The sequence below is a fragment of the Caretta caretta genome, chromosome 2, assembly GCF_965140235.1.
Source record: "Caretta caretta isolate rCarCar2 chromosome 2, rCarCar1.hap1, whole genome shotgun sequence".
Lineage (NCBI taxonomy): Eukaryota > Metazoa > Chordata > Testudines > Cheloniidae > Caretta > Caretta caretta.
The window spans coordinates 48958655-48982343 of NC_134207.1; the positions used below are offsets into that span (position 1 = coordinate 48958655).

The 23689-nt window shown below is 42.9% G+C and overlaps 1 protein-coding gene across 4 annotated transcripts in view; it reads right to left on the reverse strand.

Moving 5' to 3' along the window:
- The window catches only part of WWP1 (WW domain containing E3 ubiquitin protein ligase 1), a 172087-nt gene extending 159609 nt beyond the window's left edge, over positions 1-12478 (reverse strand). For 2 of the 4 annotated variants that reach the window (XM_048841107.2, XM_048841104.2), the window contains exon 1: positions 11946-12103. The gene's annotated coding sequence lies outside the window, so the exon portion shown is untranslated. Of the gene's footprint in view, positions 1-11945; positions 12104-12314 lie in introns of those variants that run through there. The other 2 variants (XM_048841105.2, XM_048841106.2) reach the window with 2 other exon arrangements.
- Between the last annotated feature and the right edge of the window lie 11211 nt (positions 12479-23689).

Here is a 23689-nt window from a genome sequence, read left to right on the forward strand (position 1 = left end):
AGTCTTCCAGCACAGGTGTACCAAAATGGGAGATGCAGTGAGAGTGGAGAAGTGAGTGGCGATCAAGCTCTGGAAACTTGGAACACTGAACTGCTACTGGTCAGCAGGCAATAATTTGGGAGTTGAAAAATCCACAGTGTGGGCCAAGTATGTAAGGCCATTAACTTAGTGAAGTATAGGAAACACTGGACAAACGAGCAGCAATAGGGTTATCTGTGGTGGGGAGATAGATGGTATGCATACCCCTATTTTGGCACTGGCTCACCTTGCCACAGACTACATCAACAGAAAGGGCTGCTTTTCTTTAGTAATGTAAGCACTAGTGGATCATGTGGGGAGCTTCACTGATATCAATGTAAGCTGGTCAGGGAAGGTATAGGACACTTGCATCTTTAAGAACACAGGACTTTTCAAAAAGCTGTAAACAGAGACAGTCTTTCCCAATTCGTGGATTACCACTGCTGATGTTGAAATGCCAAAAAGGTGATTCTGGGGGAATCACCTGCATATGCATCTGTACACTGGCCACCTCAAAAGAGCCAAAGAAAGGTTTTACTACCAGCTCTGCTGGTGTGAAATGACTGTTGAGTGTACCTTTGGTAAACTGAAGAGACACTGGTGTTGCTTACTTGCTTAATTCAATCTCACTGAGAAAATCATCCCAATGGTTGTAGATGCATGTTGTGTACTTTGCATAACATCTATGAGGCAAGGGTGGAAAAACTGCTGCCAGGGTGGGGGAGTTTAGGTTGACCATCTGTCTGCTAAATTTGAAGAGCCAGACGACACAAGGGCTACTAGAAGAGCCAACCATGGTGCTGTGTGGCTGAGGGAGCCTTTAAAAGAGCATTTTACTGGTTAGCCACAAGAGAGTTCTCTGTTGCTTTTATGAAATAGTGTCTGTTCTCTGGTTTCAGAGTGGTAGCCGTGTTAGTCTGTATCAGCAAAAAGAACGAGGAGTACTTGTGGCACTGGGTGCCACAAGTACTCGTTCTTTTTGTCTGTTCTCTGTACTTAGTGTATATTTATGAATTTGATTGGCACTCTGCCTCCCACTACATACTCTAATGCTTGATGTGAACTAATAAAGATAGTCTGGATTTACAAAAATAGAACTTTATTGTGCGCAAAACAGCTGTTAACAAAATTAAAGTGCAAATACACACATAGCATGTTAAATACTTTTGCAACAATCCCAAAAGAAAATGAAAGTAAGCAGTAAACATGTATGTCCATATATGTAAATGGTTCAGTGCAGTGCATTGTGGCTACATACACATTGACCTGTGGTTTCAACAGGTTAGTGTAATGTGTATCAGTAGTTCTCCTTGTTGTTCCCCGGCATGGAGTAATAGGGGTAAGAATGTGCAGTACAGCGCCACATGGAATATTGGGAGTTGTAGGAAGCAGCAGCCATGGCATTCTCCAAGGACTGCGAAGATCTTTGGTACTGTAGATCAGTCATACTCTGCAACATTTATGTTTGTTTCCTGAGCAATCCTTTTATGCCTGGTGCATTTCCTGATGCGCCTCTTGGTCCTTTTGCCTGTCCTGCAGTCACGGCTTTCTCCATTCACTTTCTCCTTGTTCGCCTTGTGAAGGGCACCCCAACACCTCTGATCACTGTGAAAGGAAACTGTGGCTTGGAGGATCTCGTGGAACATATCCTCCCTACTTTTCTTCCTTTTCCTGAGGATCAGCATCAGACATTCAGTGGACGCGAAGGGGTGACCCCTTTAGGCCAGCACACAAAAAGTTACTGATAAAAACAAATAGATATACCATTAGATTTAGTCACAGCAGAAAGGAAAAGGTAAGTCTCAAAACTTCCTTGACATTATTCAACAAATACCTTTAATATATGCTTATTGACACGTTAGCTTTAGAGTGCCTCGCTACAGCACCGCTCTCCAGCTCAAACTATAGTGAGTATGGCATCACGGGGGAAGGAGGAGGAGGAAGAGTGTTCCTCTGCACTTTGTTATTAAGTTAGGCACCCTCCCTAGGTATGATATAGGGAAATGGCAATGAACATATTGGCACTATTTTCATAAGCAATGATTTTGCCTGATATCTCACTCCTGAGGGTGACAAAGGCACCGAGAGCCCAGCTGCTACTGGCATCCCGAAGTCACCCAGGCCTAAACACGGACAGGCTGTTTACCACAATGGTGCCTGCCTAACTCATCACAGAGTGGCATGGAAAAGTGTCCTATTGTGATGAAAGAAACAAGGCTGCCATCCCTAGAAATCTCATGGAAATAGTCTGTAAGCCTCTCCTGAAAAGTTTCATCAAGATCTCTCAAGAGGATAAGAGACACATCCCTACTCTGGTAAACAGTATTCTGCACCCCCCCTGCCTAGCCCAACATGCCAAAAAAATTGAAAAACAGATCCTGATTCTACCCCATTTATTCTACATCTACCTGAGTACAGGGCACAGATCTGAAATGGACTGTTTAATGGACAGTTGCCATACAACCGTTTTTATTTTTTAACATTATACCAGTAAAGCAATGAAAAGTCAATACCTCTTGAACTGCCTGACCCATTCGTATGTTGCCATTTTTAAACAGCAAACAAAAGCATGGGGAGGGGACGTGAAGGAACAGATGAAGTTTGAGTGAAAGGAAAAATAAAAAAAAAAAAAAAACATTGCAAGGAATAAAGTAAGTACACACTTACCTGAGTTCCCTTCCCTTTTGTCAGTAGGCTCATCTGGCTAGACTCCTGCAGAATGTCAAATAGTTCCTAGCTTGCAGCATGGTTTGAGTCCCCTGCTTACTTCCCTCCACCCACCATCACCACCACCGTTGTTCATGGCAGGGGTCACTCATGATCTTGGGTTCCTCTCAGGTACCCATCATCACTGGTGAATGTTGGTGGGTTAACTGCCAAGTACAGCATGCAGTTCATTGTAAAAGTAGCAGATCTGCAGGGCAGCACCACATTGCTTGTTGCCTTCCCTCGCTTTGCGATATTACTAGCAGACTTCTTTTGCTTTCATGTTGCACTCCTGCTGATCCCTGTTGTGCCCCTTTGTCATCATCCCCTGTACCATCTGCTCATAGATGATGATGTTTCTATGGCTGGTCCATAGCTGTGCTTGCAGAGCCTCTTTTCCCCTCAAGCCAAGCAGATCCAATACTTCTTGCCTATTCCAGGCAGGAGCGCATCTAGTAGCTTTCTGTGTAGGCTGGCATGGTCAGTCGGGCAGCTGGATCCACACAACAAAAGGAGAGCTGCTAGATATGCTCACTCAGATGGGCAATGAGAAAAGGCATTTCAAAAGACACAAGAATTTTAAAGGGGTAGGTGGACTTCTGGACTCTGGGGCCCCGGTGGAGTTCAAAATTGTGACCAGAGGAGTCATCGTCTCAGGGACAGGGTCATTGAGGGACAGGTGCTGGAAGATTGTTAGGGTCAACACAACTAAGGCACCACCTACACTCACACTCCTGAGAAGGTCAACCATGGCTCTGTACTGCTTTCGGGGGTAGTGTTAGTGCATCACTGTAATAGGCCCCTTACATGGACAGAAGACAAATTTAAGCATAGACATGTGCATAGCAAGGTTGACACAAGTGGACTTACTTCAACCTAACTTTGTACTGCAGACCAGGCTTCAGTATTGCGTGCCTATAGTTTTCAATCATACCCATTCCCAGCTCCCAGTACTGACCTGCCCCATCATGCCTAGTGTGACATGGCAGGAATTCAGTGAACCTCTCCTGGCATATAACTGATTTGTCTTGTCTGGGACTCTTGCACTAGCCTCTCTGTGGCAGTTAGTCCCTTCCATGACAGCTCATCCCACACAACCATATGAAGTTTCACATCCCAGATAGTACTGCCCAAACTGTCCTAGAGTGCCACTTAGGCAGACAGGTAGATCGTAGAGGGTACTTAACTTTTTCAATATTGCACTCACCACTCACACTTCCAAAAGGAGGCCCTATGTGGCCCTACACCAAGCAAAAAGTCAATGTGAGAGCATTAATGTACACAGCATGCATAATTCCCAAGGAGAGGATTCAGTTCAAGAGTCAATGCCTGTTCCCCTGAGCCACTATATGAATATGTTGCTCAGCAAGCATCACTCAAAAATATTCCAGAGGAAGCAATGGCTCATAGATTGCTTGCAGACATGCACACTGATATAGCAAAGTATTTGTAGTACAGTAACTTTTGAAATGTGTAAACTGGTTCTAGTTACCACTGCGTATCTAAACTTGGCATAATCCAGCTATTCACTACATGATGATCAGCCACCTTAGGTTTCAGCTCTGCAGTAAGAAAGTTATAGAATCTGAAGATTTTAAAAGCAGCTCAATCTGGGGGGAACCTCTGTCTCAGAAACTCCTTGAACAAATGACAGCAAAATTTAAACCACAATCTCCATCCCAGTCTCTGCTTCAGTATACCAATTTTCAAGGTAATTTATCTATATAAATTAATTTTAAAGCACTCTGAAAATTAAAGACAGTTCATATGGGAGTGAGGAGAAGGAGGGAAGGATAAAGTATCTCAGGAATCCCTTGACCAAGTTATTCCTAATTTATATCACAAGGTCAAACCACCATTTTTGCTGCATGCCACTTTTCAAGACACTCCATATGCAGAAGGGTTTTAGAGCACTCTGAATATTAAAATCAACTACTTACTGTGGATGTGGGGTGTTATTTATGAAGAAATTCTTGACCAAATGATCCCACACTTACTCCTATGTCTGTACCCCAGATCTTATGTGGAGTGAGTTTGGAAAAGAATCTGAATATGCATGTGGATTTTAGAGCATTTTGAATTATCAGCTTTTAAACAAAAAGTTCCAACTTCAGGGCCAAACAGTGACATGCAGGAATCACTATAAGAGATTAGATCAATGCTGTCTGATAGCAGAAATGCAAGATATCCTGTACAACTGTGGAATAACTTGGCGACAGGAAAGATTTTCTTCCTCACCCCATAAGAGGCTGGCCTATCCCGTGAAACAGGAGGGCACTATATTCGTAATTTTTTGAATTATATTTTATGTAACTCACAGGTTCTCATTATCTATATAAAACTCTAATTCTTATTTTTAACCCTAGTAGGTCTATTGAGCTCATTATCTTGTAGCAATAAGTTTCACAGGTTACATAAAACAGTTTTAAGTTAGTTGTCTTTCAATTTCATTGAATATCCCTTTTCATAATTCTATGAGAAAGAGTAAGGAAACATGGACAACGTACTGTCTCCATTCCGCTCATTGTTCTGTATACTTCTATCATGTCCTCTCTTATTTAGCTCCCCCCTAAACTAAAAACTAACAATATTTTCACTCGTGGAAATCTTCATTTTTTTAATCATTTTCTGGGCTACTACTGTTTTTTCCTCTAACTGGAGCCAGGGAAAGGGGCTTAATTCTAGAAGCATTTCTCAAATGCAGCCACCGGGTGCTTTTCTTGCAGCCACAGCCTTCTGAGTTGTGACTGGGGGGCAAAGGGGGAGCAAAGCAGCAGCCCCCTACCCCCACCCCCCATCGCTCCTGGATGCACTGCCTTAGTGTTGATTGCTGGGGCCACCAGCAGGGGTTGGATCCTGCCCGCCTCTGGAGACACCTGGAATACAACTCTGGAGGAGCCAGCAGTCAGTGGGTTCCCCATCTTCCCAGGGGCGTTGGGCCTTAGGCTTTGGACTTCAGCCCTGGGGCAGAGGGATGGCAGGCGCTGGCTGCAGGGCTTCAGGCTCTAGCCCTGGGCTCCGGCTGCATGGCGGTGGGCACCAGGCTCCAGGCTCTGTCCCGCCACAGGGTTTCAGTCTCCAGCCCCCTACTGCCTCCACCACCCACATAGCCCCTGGCCCCCACTGCCACCCCCGGTCCCCCATCCAGGGCTTAATTTGTCCCCAGGCTTGCCAGGGCTAAGTAATTCTGCTGTGAAAAATTATATTCGTATATTTGGTAATATCACTTTTCACAACAGACTTACTAATTAGCAATAAATAAATTACAATGATTGGGACACATAAGTGCATATTTATGTTTTTTCCTAAAGCTAATTAAATATTTTAGGAAAAAGTGTGAAAGCAGCCACTACCAAGAGTCGGTGGCTACACACCAAATAATTTCTCTTGAGAACCCATAGTAGTGGCTGATCCTAGTACAAGAGGCAAAAGAGTATCAGGATGACATAATTGTTCAGCAGCAATCAACTTCTTCTCTGCTAATAAAGAGGTATCCAGGGTGGTTCAGAAAGAATGTGTCATATTCTGCTTGCTGCCTAGTTAAATTTAACAAGGCCCCAAGTGCTGAACATGGAATACAAGCAATATCAGAAAAGCTGTGTCTCCTGAATACTTTCATGAAAAAAGAAAAATGCTAGTAACAGTGGGGGGGGGACTGGGGGGGACGGATGGACGGGCCACAAAGCAGATAAACAATTTTAGCAAACATATGCTTGACTTCAGAGTTTTTTAAAGTTTTTCTATCAAACGTCTCGGTAAGAGCATCACTGCTATCTTAATAATGGTAGTTGCATCCAGAAAAGTTAAGTCTGAAGAAAAACTCTGCGGCAAAGTGCACATCAGTTCACGTTCTGCAGATTTGATTTTGTTGGCATTTTTATAATTGAAAAAATAGTGCTTTACTGAAACCAAAAAGTGCTTTCACAATTACAGTGCCTCACGATCACTGTTCCCTCTAAGTTGTGTGCACGTGCACACAGATCCTAAACCACGCGCATACAGCAAAACACGGCATGCACAAAAATTTGCACAGAAGAAATTTTTTGCGCACACAGCCTGTCAAGAATTAGAGGGAACATTGCTCACGATGCAGAGACCAGATGAAGGAGCTTATCTGAAACACGAGTAAGTGGGGGTGAAAACTTCTATGGTTGCAGGGATCACACTGGTAAAGGTGGTCACCTATTCCTGTAATCATTAATTAATGAAGGTCAAATGCCATCTGGCCCTGAGCTTCCTAAAGACTAATTATTCATAAATAACAGGAGGATAAAAGGTTTCTCTTAAGAATCTTTTTCAAAACACTAATTTTTCCTCTTCACTTAATCCTAGCACTTCTCTCCCAGTAGAACAGTAGTGTTCTTATGTATGAGTACAGACAGTTTCCCTGGGATCAGTAGTGCTGTTGTATAGATAAACACTCATGGTTATGACATGGCGATAAACTGAAATATGGTTTAGTTAATTTGTTAGAAATAGCAGTTTCTGCCTTATCTGGCCATAAAAGCAATGATAAACTCTAATTAAGTCATATATTAAAACAGGTCTAAAAAACATGACAGACACCTACTAGCCAGAGACTGATACAGAAAATGAAGGGAATCCTCCACCTAGCAGGGCCAATGGCAAAGTCCTGGAGAGAAGCTCGGTCACTCCTTTCTACTGGGAAGGAGGAAGGTGCAGGGATTCCTATGAGGATGCTCTCAAAGCATACGTATAGGCTCCACCTTTCCTATAGGTCTTTGACTACTAGATGCTGAACACCTCTCCTAGAGCAGGGGTTCTTAACTTTTTTCTTTCTGAGGCCCCCCTCATCATGCTATAAAAACTTCACAACCCACCTGTGCCACAATAACTGGTTTTCTGCATATAAAAGCCAGGGCCAGCATTAGGGGTAGCAAGCAGGGCAACTGCCTGGGGCCCCATGCCACAAAAGCTCCACGAAGCTACATTGCTCAGGCTTCAGCTACAATTCCAGGGCCCTGACAAGTCTCAGGGCCACAGGCTTCAGACCCATGTGGTGGGGCTTTGGCTTTCTGCCCTAGGCCCCAGCGAGTCTAATGCTGGCCCTGCTTGACGGCCCCCCGAAAACCTGCTTGCAGCTCCACAGGGGGCTCCAGGCCACTGGTTGAGAACCATTGTCCTACAGTACCTCTTTTCTGGTAGGAAGAAGGAGCTTTCTTTCCCATTTCTCTCAAGGTGATGTGGTGGAGTGTCCACTACCTGTGCCAGTGCTCCCTTGAAAATGCCACCTCTTTTTATAGCAGGCTTACAAGTCATGACAATTTATTTAAAACAAAAACAAAAAATTGTATCACTTAAGAAAAAAGTTTTGAGATGGGATGGAGGGGTGGCTTTCCAAATATGAGCTGAGTGTAATTAATGCAGTGCTGCCTTTGAGAGTCTGCAGACACCACAAAATAATGACTGAGATGTGAACTCCCCTGCTGCCATTTGTTACACACAGCAGTTAATGCCAATGCACAATAATCATGGCACTTTAAAAGTCAGCATTAACTAGTCCACTGCTGATCAGCTGAGCTGATAGGAAGAGAAATGGGGTGAGATTTTGAAAGACAGAAGAAAAATGAGGGATGACAGGGAACAGAAAAGGAAAGAAGGACGAAGAAGACAGGAAAAAAAGAACAAGAACAGTGGTAATCCTAAAGGAGAGTATAAAATCCTTCTTACTCAATATGACAATAAAAAAAAAAAACACAGAAGTTTATTTACTACACAGGGCCATATTCCATGGTGGTTCTTTGTAAAAATCTCCCGCAGCCATCTGTGGGAGTTTGGCTGTGGATTTTGGATAATACATAGTCCTAAATTTATATTCTGATTCACTAATCATAATTAAACATGAAATTCAGCCTCCTGAATAGAATGAATTTGGCAGCTCTGGTTTATGGCTTTCACAAAATGCAGCAGAGTAAAAATGACAGTATTCTTGTTAGTTTAATTGCTGCTATTTAGAACACTGTGACCAGCAATGAAACTAGTGAAACTGACCACAGCTCTATTACTTTCATTCCACTGTTTGGAAAAGCTATAAACAGCAGTCATAACACTGGTGCTGCCTGTCGGCAAACTCGGAAAGACTGCACTGCATCAGTTGCATAAGAAAACATAAGGGCTAGAAATTTAACTTTTATTAATAAAAAGGTTACATTTTGCCAAAGCTGATAGGTTAGGATCCCACTTGGCCCAGAAAATGTCCAATATATAACTGGCAACTAGATTTTTCAAGCCCTGTCTTAACTACCCAGTGAAAATCTCTGAATTTCTGAAAACGTCAGTTGTTAAAGAGTGGAGTGGTTAACAGAACACTGAGTAACATGACTGATACTTCTGGAGAACAAGAGAACGGGAAGAGAGACTTTGAAGGAAAGGCATGCAAAAAGTTACACACAGTACAGCTGGGTTTTAAAAGGAGATTTAACTTATAATTTACATACTTTAAGGTAATACGAGTAAAAAATTGTAACAGTATTCCTATTAACAGAGTTCATATTTTGGTGCAATCATTGCTTTGTTTTCAGCTTGAATGGAAAAGTGGAGTACTTGTTTACCAAGTTGGTCAAGTAAAGTACTGAAATTACAACTAAGCAGTTTGGGATTTTTAAAAGTTTTTTGCCTTTTTTCTGTTGGCTTCATTTTCTGCATCCTAGTTTTAGGATGGATATCTTAAAGGCGCACTCAACACCTAGTTTTGGTTCTAAATTTATATCCATTTTTATTTTGTAAAGTCTGTTTAATTTATTAATTTCTAAATATTAAAACAAGTTTATTAATTTATTGGAGGTGTTATATAACTTGTTATGTAACTGCCATGTGCTATAAAATAGCAACTGTTGGGATTCTGTGGTTCCCAATAGAGGAAAGAGCAAAGAAGTGGGAGGAAGAATCACCTCCTGGCCCCCTGGTTTGGCCACAATAAGAGAAACAGTGGAAAGGTTAAGAGGACCTGTCTCAGCCTCCACCATTTTCTTTTCAGGAGAGAGGGAGGAAGGTGATTGGGAGGGTGTTCCAACTCAGCATTCATGCATGGAACACTGAGAAGGAGGAAGGGGTAACAAGGCAGGTATTTCTCCCTCCTCTTTCAGTGTGTTCCACAGAGCCAGGAAAGCAATTAAGGACAAGGCTAGTGAAGAACAACAGGATCACTACGTCTCCATGACTCTTTCCAGGATCTGGGGAGCAGCAGGTCACCTCTATCTGGGATCCTTCCGCAGTGACCTGCTAGCACAGGCAGCAAAACAGAGTTCATTTTAAGTCTAGTCTCAAATTGGTGTCCAAGTTAGCTGACATTTTGTTTCGTTAACATATTTTTAGTATCAGACTCTAAAAACTATTACTTTTACTACCTCAAAATATCCATTAAACTTCAAAGATACAAACTGAGGCCTACAATCGGCAAGTTGTTCCAAGTGGGCAGACTCTAGATCCTGCAAACTCTTACACATATGAATAACTGCATAATCCTAAAAACATTACAGGGCATAGGAACGACCCTCAAAGCACTACAGTATCCAGTAGCATTTTCAGGATCAGACCATTATAATGAAGTCTAATGTATTGTATACACCACCACATGGGGAAGAGAGGAATTGGCATAAGGGTGCTAAAAATTCAACTTAAAGCAACAGACGTATAACGTATCTTGGTTCTCTCATTTCACTCATGTCTTAGGAACGAGACGAAGTAAGCTATTGTGATTTTGAAAGGTGTTTGCACCTGCCACCTCTTCCCCAAAAATAAATAAAAAACCATGAGAAGCTTTCATTCTGTGCAAACCCTCACACCTCATTTGATCATAAGTTAGTAAAACACTGAAATACATAAACTGAGTTCATATGTAGATTAACCTGAGTGGCTCACATTAGTTTATCAAACTCCATTTAATGAAAATCTCAAGGAGTTTGTGAAAAATTATAACAGGTCATCAACAGTCAATTTATTCCTTCCCTAACTAAAGTGTTAGTATCACAAGAGAAATGTAAGGTTGAATTATTTTTATTGAAAGTGCTATCCATCCATTCATATGTTAACTATACTAAATATATGACAGCAAAATCTAGTGAGCTAATTGTAGTATAATTGTGTAACGTGGATAACTACCCAAGAATACCCTTGTGGTGATTTTCTATATGAATACGGGATCACCATTGAAATATGAAAATAACTTTTGAGAGTATTTGTAGAACTTTGTCAAAGATTTAAGCACTCTGTAACAAATTCATGTACTATTTTTGTCCATATCTTATTTTGATAGATTGTTTTAACTAAATGCCTGTGTAATGGGATATACAGACAGAAAGATGAATGCCTTTACAATGTAGTTCAATTTAGATACCTATTTTTTTTTTAAATAAAGATAGGTATATAGAAAGGAGTCAGTAAGTGGAACACTGTAGTAGCTCACTATAACATTTATGCTAAAACCACTTAATTGGTGCACGTTCTGTTAAACGACTGAGATTTTAAAATCAAAATATTCAACGAATTAGACGTTAAACAGCACCACAAAGATTCTCAGGCCAATTCTAACCTGGGCAGTAACTGCAATTAACTCTCTCTTCAGCCCCACCACGCGCTGCACAGGAGCCCTATACCTCCCCTGCCAATGGGGCGCAGGGTGGGGAAGACAGGTTGCAGGGTCACAGTCCTTCGCAGGGGAGGTGTGGGGTGTCCCCTGCCCCGGTCGCGCGGAGGGAAGCCAACCAGACATGTAACAATCACCCTCTCCTCCTCTTTCACCTCTCTAGGTAAAGAAACATGGGCCGCCTCCGCGACTGCCCTACTGCTTCCCATACGCTCAGCACGGACTCGGGTCAGGGCTCAGCCGCATCTACCCCCATGGCCAGGCCCAGGAAAAGAACAAGGTTACGCGCCTGACACAGGATATCACAGCGACCCTCCCCCTGCGCGCCCAGTGGTGCAGGGGCCCTGGGGCCAACGGCCACCCCCGCCGCGCTCCCAGCAAGGGCCAAGGGGGGCAGCCCTGGTACGGCTCCCCTTCGCCATTTTGACCTGAGCGTCCCCACTGAGAGGGGCAGCGCCTGTGGGCCCAGAAAGACACCCTCTCTCTCTCCCCCCTCACAGCTGTGGGAGGAGAAAGTGTCCGCTCCGCGTCCCTCTCCCAGAGCGGGCGAGAAGGGGCCCCGCAGCCGCCCGTCTACTCGCCCAGCCGGGCTGGCAGAGCCTGTTTGTGCCCTTACCGTGGCCCGAAAGCCGCCACCGCTGCCCCCTCTCCGCCGAGGCGCCTCACCCCTCCGCCGCACAGAATGATGCCATCTCACGGCGGAGGCATCGGCGGCTCGCGCACAACAACCCCCTCCCCCACGCCAGCCGTCGCGCGCCCCCAACTGCCAGCGCCGACCGAGCCGGACGCTGAGCGCGTGCGTTTCTGCGCGCGCCCGCCCGCCAGGGGAACAGGAACTTGTAGGAGCAGGAGCTTCTGCCTCCTCGGCCTGAACCAACTTCTCTACGGCGGGGGGGGGACTAGGCCAACCGCTCCAGCGAAAGGAAGGGGCAAGGGCTTACGCTGCAAGGGGTTGAACCAACTGAGTGCCCCGAACTGAACCAACCTCTGTAGAGACGGGAGCTGGAGGTCGGTGGGTTTCCTCCTGATCACCCTGGCGTGGTCCAGTTGGGGAGGGGTGAACGTGGCATGGGGCAGCGATGCCGTTTAGAGGCACTGAACCGAAGCAGCTTCTGTGCTGGGCGAGGCATTAAGCCAGCGGGCCCTGGTACCCTGTACTTGGTTCACCAGGTAATAGCTACCTGCTTCTGCCTTCGCGCTCTTTGGATAAGGTTCAACCCCATCGCCATTTCCACCCACTCAGTGATTCTAGGGCTTGGTTGTTGGAGGAGGGGCTGCAGCGGCTGTGGTGTGTTAGAGAGAGAGAGTGAGTGAGAGTGGGGGGGGTGGAGGGTTATATATGAAGGAAAAGTTATTCTCTGCCGTGCAAGTTACTAGTGAACTAGTCACAGCACAGAAGAGTGAAAGCTGAGCCCCAGGGAAGGGCAGGGGCTGGATTTAGCTTAGACCTAGTCTGCACATACATTTTGTATCAGGTTTCCAATTTTGGTTGAGGGGTTTGACTTTTTACCAAGCATTACTGGACTGGCACTTGAGCCCCAGATGACTGTGCTACGTAGGCACTGTAGAAACACAGAATAAAGAGACAGTCCCCATAGTTATACCAGTACAGCCCCTAGCGCAGATGTAGTTATTATGGCATGAGTGCTTACACCAGTACAGCTTATTCCACTTCCCCTAAGGGAAGCAGTTATACTAGTATAAGTACATGTACTGATAGAACTGCACCTGCAGCAGTGAAGACGATTGTACTACTTTAAAAAGAACAGGAGGACTTGTGGCACCTTAGAGACTAACCAATTTATTTGAGCATAAGCTTTCGTGAGCTACAGCTCACTTCATAAGCTCACAAAAGCTTATGCTCAAATAAATTGGTTAGTCTCTAAGGTGCCACAAGTACTCCTTTTCTTTTTGCGAACACAGACTAACACGGCTGCTACTCTGAAACCTGTACTACTTTAACTTCTGTATTTAGACAAGGCCTTTGGAATGGACTCATTCATTAGAGATTTGACACCCTGCTCTTTAAATTAGGGAACAAGACCCCGGCCCCAGCATTTACCATTAGGCATTTTTCAGAGGAACAGCCGTGTTAGTCTGTATTTGCAAAAAGAAAAGGAGTACTTGTGGCACCTTAGAGACTAACCAATTTATTTGAGCATGAGCTTTCGTGAGCCACAGCTCAACGAAAGCTCATGCTCAAATAAATTGGTTAGTCTCTAAGGTGCCACAAGTACTCCTTTTCATTAGACATTTGTAACTTCTAATTTTTTTTTAAAAAGACACACACACTTTAAAGCCTTTTTTTAGGCATAATGAAGAATCAATTTGAAAAATAAGCCACAGACTGTTAAAAAAAATCTTTAAAGTCACCTTTAAGAAATGTTTTAGACTAAGCTTTTTGAGAAGATAGAACAGAAAAGTAGGGTCTCTCTTAACCAGATACAGTGGTAGGAATTTCTGTAAACTGAAAATAGTGGGTATTTATATGAATTTTAACACAGTAATTGTAGCACAGGAGATGTGGGCTGTAGACTCAAACTCAGAAATCGGTTGTAGGCAGTAAAAAATAGCAAACTTTACTTAAAAATCTAATAAATTGATTTGACTTACAAAGTTCAGCAACTATAGCCACCTTTTTATAAATTCCAGCCTTAAGTTAAAGAAAGTAGCAGGCAACCTTCTGACCTTAAGTTTAAGTATAAAATCCTGTTTTGAATTGACTTCTTTCTTCTTCTTTATGCTTTATGGCAAAGCAGACTCATCTACTGAGTGGTTTCAGAGTAGCAGCCTGTATATTCCCCGTACATTCATGCCACTACACTCTCTTACCCTGCATCCGATGAAGTGAGCTGTAGCTCACGAAAGCTTATGCTCAAATAAATTTGTTAGTCTCTAAGGTGCCACAAGTACTCCTTTTCTTTTTTACCCTGCTCTATATCCTTAAAAAAAGTAGTAGAGATTTTTTCCAAATAGTGTCACTAAACCCCTCATACTATATTCTATCACCTGAAAGCATCTAAATTCTTCACAAAGAAGTTTCTGTGAACACTCCCTCCATTCCCATATCATGTGATCAGTGGTGCCTTTACATGCGTTACATAACCCATCTTTGTGTCTATTCTGTAAATATAAATTATTATTCAAACCACAGTGACCAGTTAGCAGTCTAAATATGAGTACTTCACTGATTCTTTCATAACTGGAGCAGTGCATTATCCTCTATGTTGGGACATACTTCATAGCATAGTCTTCCTCTTTTCCCCTGGGTCCATAATTCTTGCCATTCCTTTTTTTTAGTTTAATCCTTTTTAACTAAACTTTTAATTCTTGCTTACTCAACGGAATCTTTATATCAATTTCCCCATGCTCTAAAGTGGTTTTTTGCTTCTCTATCTGCCATTTCATTGCCAGATATCCTGGCTTGTGCTGGAATCCCTGTTAGAACTATGTGCATGCTTGAACATACTAATTCTGTTGTCAAAAACAATATCTCATTTATTAGATCACTCCTGCTTTCTGAGATAACTCTTTTAATTGCCAATATACTTAATAATCCAAAAAGATAACAGCTAAGGTAGCCCTTATGTCCCAGATCCAGTTTAATGTTAACATTATTCCCAGCAATTCTGCTGTCGTAATGGCTACAAAATTAGATGTTCTCTTAGATTTCTTAACTCTACTGTCAGGGATGCGAAAGGTTACAACCACTCTTCTTGTTTTTTTCCATCTTTAGATTCACCAGTGCATATTCATATTCCATTTACCATTACATGAACTCAAACTTTAGCTGTCATATATAGGATGGCTTTCTTTCCCTTTATTTTATTATATAATCCTAAATCCACTTCCAGAAAGATTTTCTGAGTATAATTTAGTGTCCTACAACTATAGATTTTAATCTCTTCTAGTCCTTCCTTTTCTCTTAACTCTTTTACCCACATTTTAACACTAACATTGTATTTATGTTTCTTCCACTTATTTCCCAGCATTCCTCATATACTTGACTGACTGACTTGTAGTTGGAGACTAACTTTATAGTCCATTGGCTCCACCCCCTTTGGATTTGGTTAATAACTTTTTGCTCCTTTTTCATGTTTGTGTTGTAATTAAAAAAAATATATTTTTAGGAAACAGAAGTTCATGAAGAATAATGTCCAACAATAGGGAAAAAAGGAAGTATTTAGGAATTTCGGAAGTTGCAGTGTTTCATTCCTAGCAGAAGATTGTTCTGGGGGTGGGTATAAATGGCAGCACTCAAAACTTAGCCTGCCTGCCATGGCCTAAAATGGAGTTCATGGCCAGCAGTGTTTATGTTTTTTAGCTCCTGAGGAAACTCACCAGCAAGAGAAATACTCATCTAAAGTAAGAGTACCTATATCTTTACTTTCAAAAACATAAGGACTGGTAAAGGAAGGAAGACGATAGCTTTGTAGTGTGTACCCTACAATTAAGTTCCTCTTCTCTGTCTTAATTCAATAGGTTCTGTTACCAAACCTCTGGTTTGTTCTACCCCTGGGGTTTTCCCCTGGGTAGTGGCTTGCTCTATTGCTAATAGCAGCAGTTATGTTCAGTGTTCAAAAATAGTAAGATACCACCCTTGCCCCATGGAGTTTACAATCTAGTGCAGGGGTGGGCAAACTACGGTCCACGGGCCAGATTGCCCCCTGTGGTGCCGCAGGCACTGTGCCGCTCTCAGGAGCGGTCGGCTCTACGTCCCTGCGGCCGGGAGGAGGGGCAGAGGGCTCTGTGCGTTGCTCTTGCCTCTAGGCATCGCCCCCCACAGCTCCCATTGGCCGGGAGAGGGGGAGGTACCCGGAGGCGTGACAAGGGCAGTGTGCGGAGCCCTGTTGCCCCTCCCCCTCCGGGGCCACGCAGGGACGTGGTTCCGGCCACTTCCTGGAGCGGCGCGGCGTGGGGGCCAGGGCGGGCAGGCAGGGAGCCTGCCCTGGCCCCGGTACGCACTGCTGCCACCCTGGAGCCACTTTAGGTACACGGTGCCGGGTCAGAGTCCGAACCCCTCCTGCACCCCGCCCCCAACTCCCTGCCCTAAGCCCCCTCCCTGCACCCCTGTGCACCTCAACCCCCTGCCCTGAGCCCCTTGCTGCACCCCTCCTGCACCCCAACTCCCTGCCCTGAGCCCCCTGCCACACCCCACACCCCTCCTGCATCCCAACCCCTGAGCCCCCTGCCGCACCCCGCACCCCTCCTGCGCCCCAACCCCCTACCCTGATCTCCCTCCCACAGTCTGCACCCCTCCTGCACTCCACACCCCTTCCCTGGGCCCCCTTATATACCCCGCATCCCTTTTCTGCCCCAATCCCTTGCCCTGAGCCCGTTCCTGCACACTGCACCCCCTCCCACACCCTGCACTGCCTCCCGCACCCCAACCCCCTGCCCCGGTCCTGCATACAATTTCCCCACCCAGATGTGGCCCTTGGCCCAAAAAGTTTGCCCACTCATGATCTAGTGTAAACAGGCCAAATTGTTCACACACACATAATACACTAAGTAGTACATACAAATAGTATTGTTGGTAGGCTGCCCATGCTAGCCCTTTGCAACACAGGGTATGTTTAGATTTGGAATAAAACTTTATGCACAGTTCTGGGTATCTCCTGTCTATCCCTTCCCCACTTTCACCTTTCCCTGTTACATAGACATCTGCCGCACTCTGGAGAGTAGATACAGCCAAAGTATAGCCCATGTGTGGCCTTTAAAAGTGATGTTTAATGAACTCTTAAAAGGTAGGCTTGTGACATTTTGTTTTCATATGATGTATAAAAAGAACCTGAATACCACTTCTTTTTTCCTATGTGTTTTTGAGACTCTGTGTAGCTAGTGAAGTTAGGTGTGCATGTAAGTGTTTTGCAAGCTGGGAGCCTTACATGTAAAACAAACTAAAAAAAATTCAGGAGTTCATTATGCTTCATACCAATGTAAAAAATTGAATATCCCTCATTTTTCCCCCTTTGAAGGTCATCTTTAATTTCTATATTGTTCTGTGACCTACAGAGACTACCAGTTCCAGCATGCAATGCTCCCAGCTGATGGAATGGAGATGAAACACTGTGTGCTGTTGCCTGTAGTCTGAGCTGCTTGTGTTTCCTAATTAAAAATGAGAGCAGCTGTAATCTGCTTCATGCAGCTCTCTTGGATGTGAACCTTGAAAACTATTGCTAGGTGAAGCTCTGGTTTTGATCTGCAGGTTCAGTTTTGATTTGCAAGTGTTTTTAAAGTTTCAGTTTGAGTTTGGGGGTTGAACATATACAAAAATCTAATGCTAAACTCAAATAAGTTGTACATATTTAGACATGTAACCATAAATGTACAGCTGTCTCTCAGTTTTATTTGAAATACAACTCAGAAATATAGGTGGATAGGAAAATATATATAACAAAAGTGGCCTCTAGTATACATTATTGACCTTCAAAAGCTTATTTAACCCTATCCAACAAGCTCTGGTTTTGTGTATTAGATTTTTGTACAAAGGTCTATAGCAGTGTTTCCCAAACTTGGGACGCCGCTTGGTCAGGGAAAGCCCCTGGTGGGCCCGGCCAGTTTATCTACCTGCCGCATCCACAGGTTTGGCCGATCGCGGCTCCCACTGGCCATGGTTCGCTGTGCTCGACCAATGGGGTCTGCGGGAAGTGGCGTGGGCCGAGGGATGTACTGGCTGCCGCTTCCCACACCCCCCATTGGCCGGGCACAGCGAACCGCGGCCAGTGGGAGCCGTGATCAGCCGAACCTGCGGACGCAGTAGGTAAACAAACCGGCTGGGCCCGCCAGGGGCTTTCCCTGAACAAGCGGTTTCCCAAGTTTGAGGAACACTGCTCTAAAGGCTTGACAGCCTTGAGGAATTCAAAGTCAAACAAGGAACATACAAAATAGGTACTTAATGTGCTGCTTTTCTTATGGGTTCATAGCGCTCTCCTTGATTGCCAATGGTTGAACAAAATTAGATTATTGAACATTTTTCTGTATCCTTCCAAAAAACTATAATAGCATTCTGCTTTCACATTCAAGGATAACGTATCAAGAGCACAGAGAGAAGAAATGGGATTACCACATTGAAACGACCACCCAGAAGTCCATGGTCAAGGCCCTCTTCCCCATCAGCAAAGCAATTGATATTTTCTGCCCCTAGGCAATTTTGAAATGTCTCTAGAATGGGCATTGTGTGACTGTTGCTTGGAACAGAACCGCCCCTTTTCACTTCAGTGAACAATTCAACTCTTCTCTGCATATAGTGATCACCAAGATGAGGGAGTGCTCACATTCTTTTAGCTCAGATTGTGCTATTGATCAGAAACTCTGTTACGGAAATGTCTTCTAGAATTTAATAGAGATTAAACCAGTAGGAGTCTACAGAAATTACTGTAGAAACCTATAGAATTTAATAAAGAATAAAATCCAGTTTCTTAAATTTTTGAACCATCCCATATAATACTGTGGTAAAGCTATTATCTTCTCATTCTATAGGATGTTTCAAAAATTCTGTACAAGGGATCTCATCTATCCAATTCTGTAGGACTCTTCCAGAAAGAAGAAGCATGACTGCTGAACCTTCTTATTGTGTGCTGTTGTTAATATCAGCAGGCCAAATCTTTCAATATTTAATCAAACAAAATGCAAGCTAAATACATTTCACCTGATTTGAGGATTGCAGAATTAAGACAAGTATGTGTTATGTTTGGTTTTTGGTTGGGGTTTAGGGTCCAGTATAATGAAGTTTTAAGTGCAACTGTCTGTTTGTTGGTTATGTCATGCTGACCTCTTTTTCCAGCTGTGTGAAATTTAATTATAAAAAGCAGAGTTTAACAAAGTTAAAGTGAAGATTTCTCCAGCCAACTTCTATAAAGGTTCATTTCCAGCAGGGGCTTGTTACTCAGAGCTCATAGAATATAAAAGATACAACACCCAGTTCAGTCATTTTGTCTATTCATTGCTTTTCCGCCACCTCATCACATTGCAGACTCATCTGATTTGTTTTGTGCAGTATTGCTTCTTCGGCCTTTTTGCACATACACTTTTCCAAATAGCTCCCTCCCATTGAAAATCTGAGCTTCAGATAATTCTTCCTCAGACATATTGTCCTGCATTTTTCCAGGAAAATGTATATTTGTTGGGTTTTGGCTATATTTCTAAACTCCCCATCAGAGCTTTTTTATTCCCCTCCGCCCCCATCTTCACTCTTGATTGTAACACCTTTCAATATTGTATCTGAATGTCATTAACTTGCTATTTATCTCTTCCAGATTTAACAACTATGGTAGCTGAAATCAGACCTATAGAAGTATATACAAGTGCATTACAAATCAGAATGTCTTCTAATGTCTTCTTTCTTACATTAGAAATAAATGGTAGCTTTTTGGTTGCGTGCATTTTTGTGTGTGTTAGTTGAAGTGGAATCCCCCCTCAATCCTCCTCCTATCGGATAAAGTGTAAAATGTTACAAGTTTTACAGTGGTTAGGCAGCTGGTGTACTGTGACTTCTGCATATTACACTAATCCATACTGTTTCATTGTTTGTTACTTTGGGTTTCCCCTCTGCCATCTGTTTAGTGTACCCACCTGTGTGGATCATCCTATGGCTGGACATTAGGTCGTTCAGACAGGGACCATGTTTTTGTTATGCATGCTTTGCCTAGCACAATGATGCCCTTAATTCTTGATTTGGGCTTCTAGGCACCACTGTAATTTAAACAATAGTAAATGCCCCAGGGTATTCCCTGATATTATGTTGTGACCTAGTGAGAATTTGTAACCTAGTGAGTCAAAGTGCATAACTATGATTACATTTTGTGGAGAAATGCATTTGTGACAAACAATGAAGATCTGATTGTGCCCTATAGAAATCAATGAGATTGCCTTAATCTGGTTTTGCCTGGAGTTGTTTGGTTATATTTGTTGTGGGATAATGGTTTCCCATGCTAAAAGTTTGGAAACGAAGGGAGAAACAGCTTCCTTACATGCTTTCCCTCCTTCTCTTCTCTCCCCACCCCACCTTAAAAACCGCAACCTGCTTAATTGGGAATATATATGTTTGGGTGGAGGGTGGGTAAGTGAATGAGAATTGAATTTTATTCATATGTTTACATAAAACCTATGGTCTCTTTTCTTCAAATCTCTCTCCCCCAAATGCTGTCATGCTTAGAGAATACACCAAATTCAAATCCACTGAGTGTTGCAGTCTTTCAGATTTGCTGTTCATGGTGGGTGTACTAATGAAGCAGCAATGAGTTTGCAAGTTTTTTTTGTTTTTTTTCCCCCATGTAAGGCTGGGGGGATTGTGTGCCAGATCTTGAAACAATGTGAAAATGCTTGTGGTTTATGCTTTAGAGGTAGGAGTTTGAGCTGATAGGATATCTGTTGACAGCAGTAGAAATAAAACTTTATTTTTGTCAAACTAAATCGTGCACAAACCAGTCCATATTCATTAAAGTGAGAGACGGTACAAACATATTTGATTGCTTTTAAATACAGTAGTCCAAGGACCTTTCTAAATTCAACAGATAGGTCCTTTGTCTGCATTTCAAATACAGTCATGTAAAAGTCTAACTGAATCTTCTTCCAATAACTTGTTTTCACACTTAAAGTACCATGGATCAGCTCTCCTTTGGAACTCTGGGAGGTAGACAGTGAGACACTCTTTAAAGCTTAGTACATTCATTTTCTGTCCTAATTCTTGATGATGCTACTTAATGTAGTTCTCACTCTCCTTTTGCTTCTGCTCTTAGTAAGGAGTACTCATTTGTTGGTGAGCCTGGTCAGCCTCTCTCCAAAGGCAAAGAGGTTCCTATAAATACACTTACAACAGTTATTCCAGGACAAAAATTGTTTCCCTCCTCTCATCCGCACCCTGCCGCCCCATGTTTTCTGATTGGAGCACTAATTACTGGGAGATAAAATTGCCATAGCAAAGAGAGTTCATATCTTTAATAAGTGGTGAGTGTAGGCTGAAAAAGGCCGTTATAATAGTGATGGCACTTTAGGTGACACTGCAGTTTAAAAAAAAAAAGAAAAAAAAAAGACACCAAAGGCTCCAATCGGTGAATCACAGTCCTGTTGTTCTGTGCTAGGTTATCTGTCCTTTAACCTACCTTAAGTTGTTTTGGCAATGCAATGCAGCTGAAAACGCAGCAGATCTAACCAGTGAAGATTTTTGCAGTACAGGAGCATTCTCCAGATGGCATGGAGGTTGGAAGTCACTCTATGCTACCTCTCACCTTCTGTTCCTTGAGCACGGGGGTATTCTTGGGAGCAAAAGTTAGAGCATCTCTCCTCTCTGGTGATCCTGGTTGCTGGAATGGCCCCTTGGGTCTATGGGCTGCTGAGTATACATTAGAGTAGCCCAGAATTGGAGAGCTGCAAAAAGGTCAAAGTTACTTTTGCCTCCTTCTTTTCGTGGTCCTGTACTGAACAGAAGATCTGGTCCCTTAACTTTTGTATTTTGACTTTTGAATGTTTAAAATAGTTATCTTAACATTACAGTAATGCATATGTTGTATTAAATATCCTAATGATAGGTCACTGTAAAAAGGCTGAGGGCCAGCTCTGCTTTGAATACTGAACACATACACACTAGATTAATGTTCAAAACTCACACCAGGATTTCCCTTTATGCTTAAGAACAATAAGTATAAATCTTAGTGCGTGCTTACTTCTGAGGTGGCTGTTTACAGGGTTTTTCACTGTATGACTTCCTTTCCTAACCCCTAGCCCCTCTCTTGCATTAATAACTCTTCACTTCTTTTCCTTCTGAATTGGAGCTCATGAGACCAACTTAATGTAGCTGCCAGATGAACCAGTAAAATAAACTTTTAGCTCTCTGCAGGGTCCTTCAAGATCTTGATAGCCTATTACAGGCCTTATTCATCAAATATGAAGAAGGTCATGTCATTTTGTCAAAGTGTGGATTATGCATTTTTATGTATAATTTAAATATATATGTAATTCTTAAAATTTATAAGTTTAACTAATACCCTTCTTTGCCGATACAGAGTAATCTTGGTGAAAAGATCTTGCTATGTTATCTGAAGCTGTTAATACCAAAAGGGATTAGAGAATGTTTGACTCAGGAATCAGAGTGCAACTTTTGACTTGTTAATTATTGTGTCCTGTTTACTAGTAATCTTGGGAAGATATTGTATAAATGTTTTAGTGAAGGTCACTATTAACTTTATATATGCTTGTAAAGTATATGTAAAGTTTAAATCTTGTTATGTTATAGTTTTTAAAATATTTTATTAGGCAAAATAGACAACCTTAGGAAAATGTTTTGTTATTTTTATTAGTGAAAATAGAACTTTCTTGCTGTGACTTCCACAGAAGCACTGCTCATATATATTTCTCCTCAACTATACAATCTTATGGGTATTCTCTATTAGATCATGATATTTTCAATCAGGTTTACTTGGAACAATATTTGAACATTCATTAAATCTTTTAGTGTGCTGATACCATTTTTAAAATTTGCCTTTCAAAATTTCTGTTTTAGGTTTAAAATATGTAAGATTCACCATCAGTGCATACCTGCATATATAAATGAGACATAACATTTGAAATAGAGCTGCTCTTCTCTCTCCTGTCTTCTCCCTTCTTCTACTATATATCACTTAGGGTTGTGCCTTCCTCACTAGTATGGTGATGACATCATAATTAAATCAGCTATCTGCTCTTCTGTCTACCATATGGATTATAATGAGGGAATATTGTCTAGAGGTTAAAGTCCACAACTAGTGGTCAGAAAATCTGAGCTCTATGGTTCTTTCACTGACTTGATGTGATACTTTAGACAAGTGACTTTGCCAAATTTTCAAAAACCTTGCACAAGAGTAAATGTAAATGTATTTTAGGGACACAAATAGCAGGTTATCTTGAATGGGGTGGTTGTTGTTTTTTTTTAAGGTGAGGTTAGTCATGCACACAGAGTGTGTTTGCATGTCCTCAGGGGACCTCTCCATTGGCTCGCCACGAAGCATGGAGTGAGTCACTGAGCTGCAATGGTGCAAGTACGGCGGTACAGTCCAGTACGCCGTAGCAGTAAGATATTTATAGCCAGTACGCTGTACTGGAAAAAACACAGGAGGAGCAGAACATGTGGCTGCCAGCAGCTCCTCCGGCGCACCTGTACCGCCCCCAGCCCTTCCACGCAGCTGCATCTCCTCTCTGGGGTCTGTACAGCAGCCCTACTGGAGGACAGGGCTGGGGGCAGTCCAGCCGCGCCGTCTTCCAGCAGGGCTGCTGTACAGACGCTAGATAGGACTCGGGAGATGAAGCTGTGTGGAAAAGCTGGGGGCGGTACAGCCGCACCAGAGGAGCTGCTGGTGTGGGGCCGCCCAGCAGCCCACTCTTCTG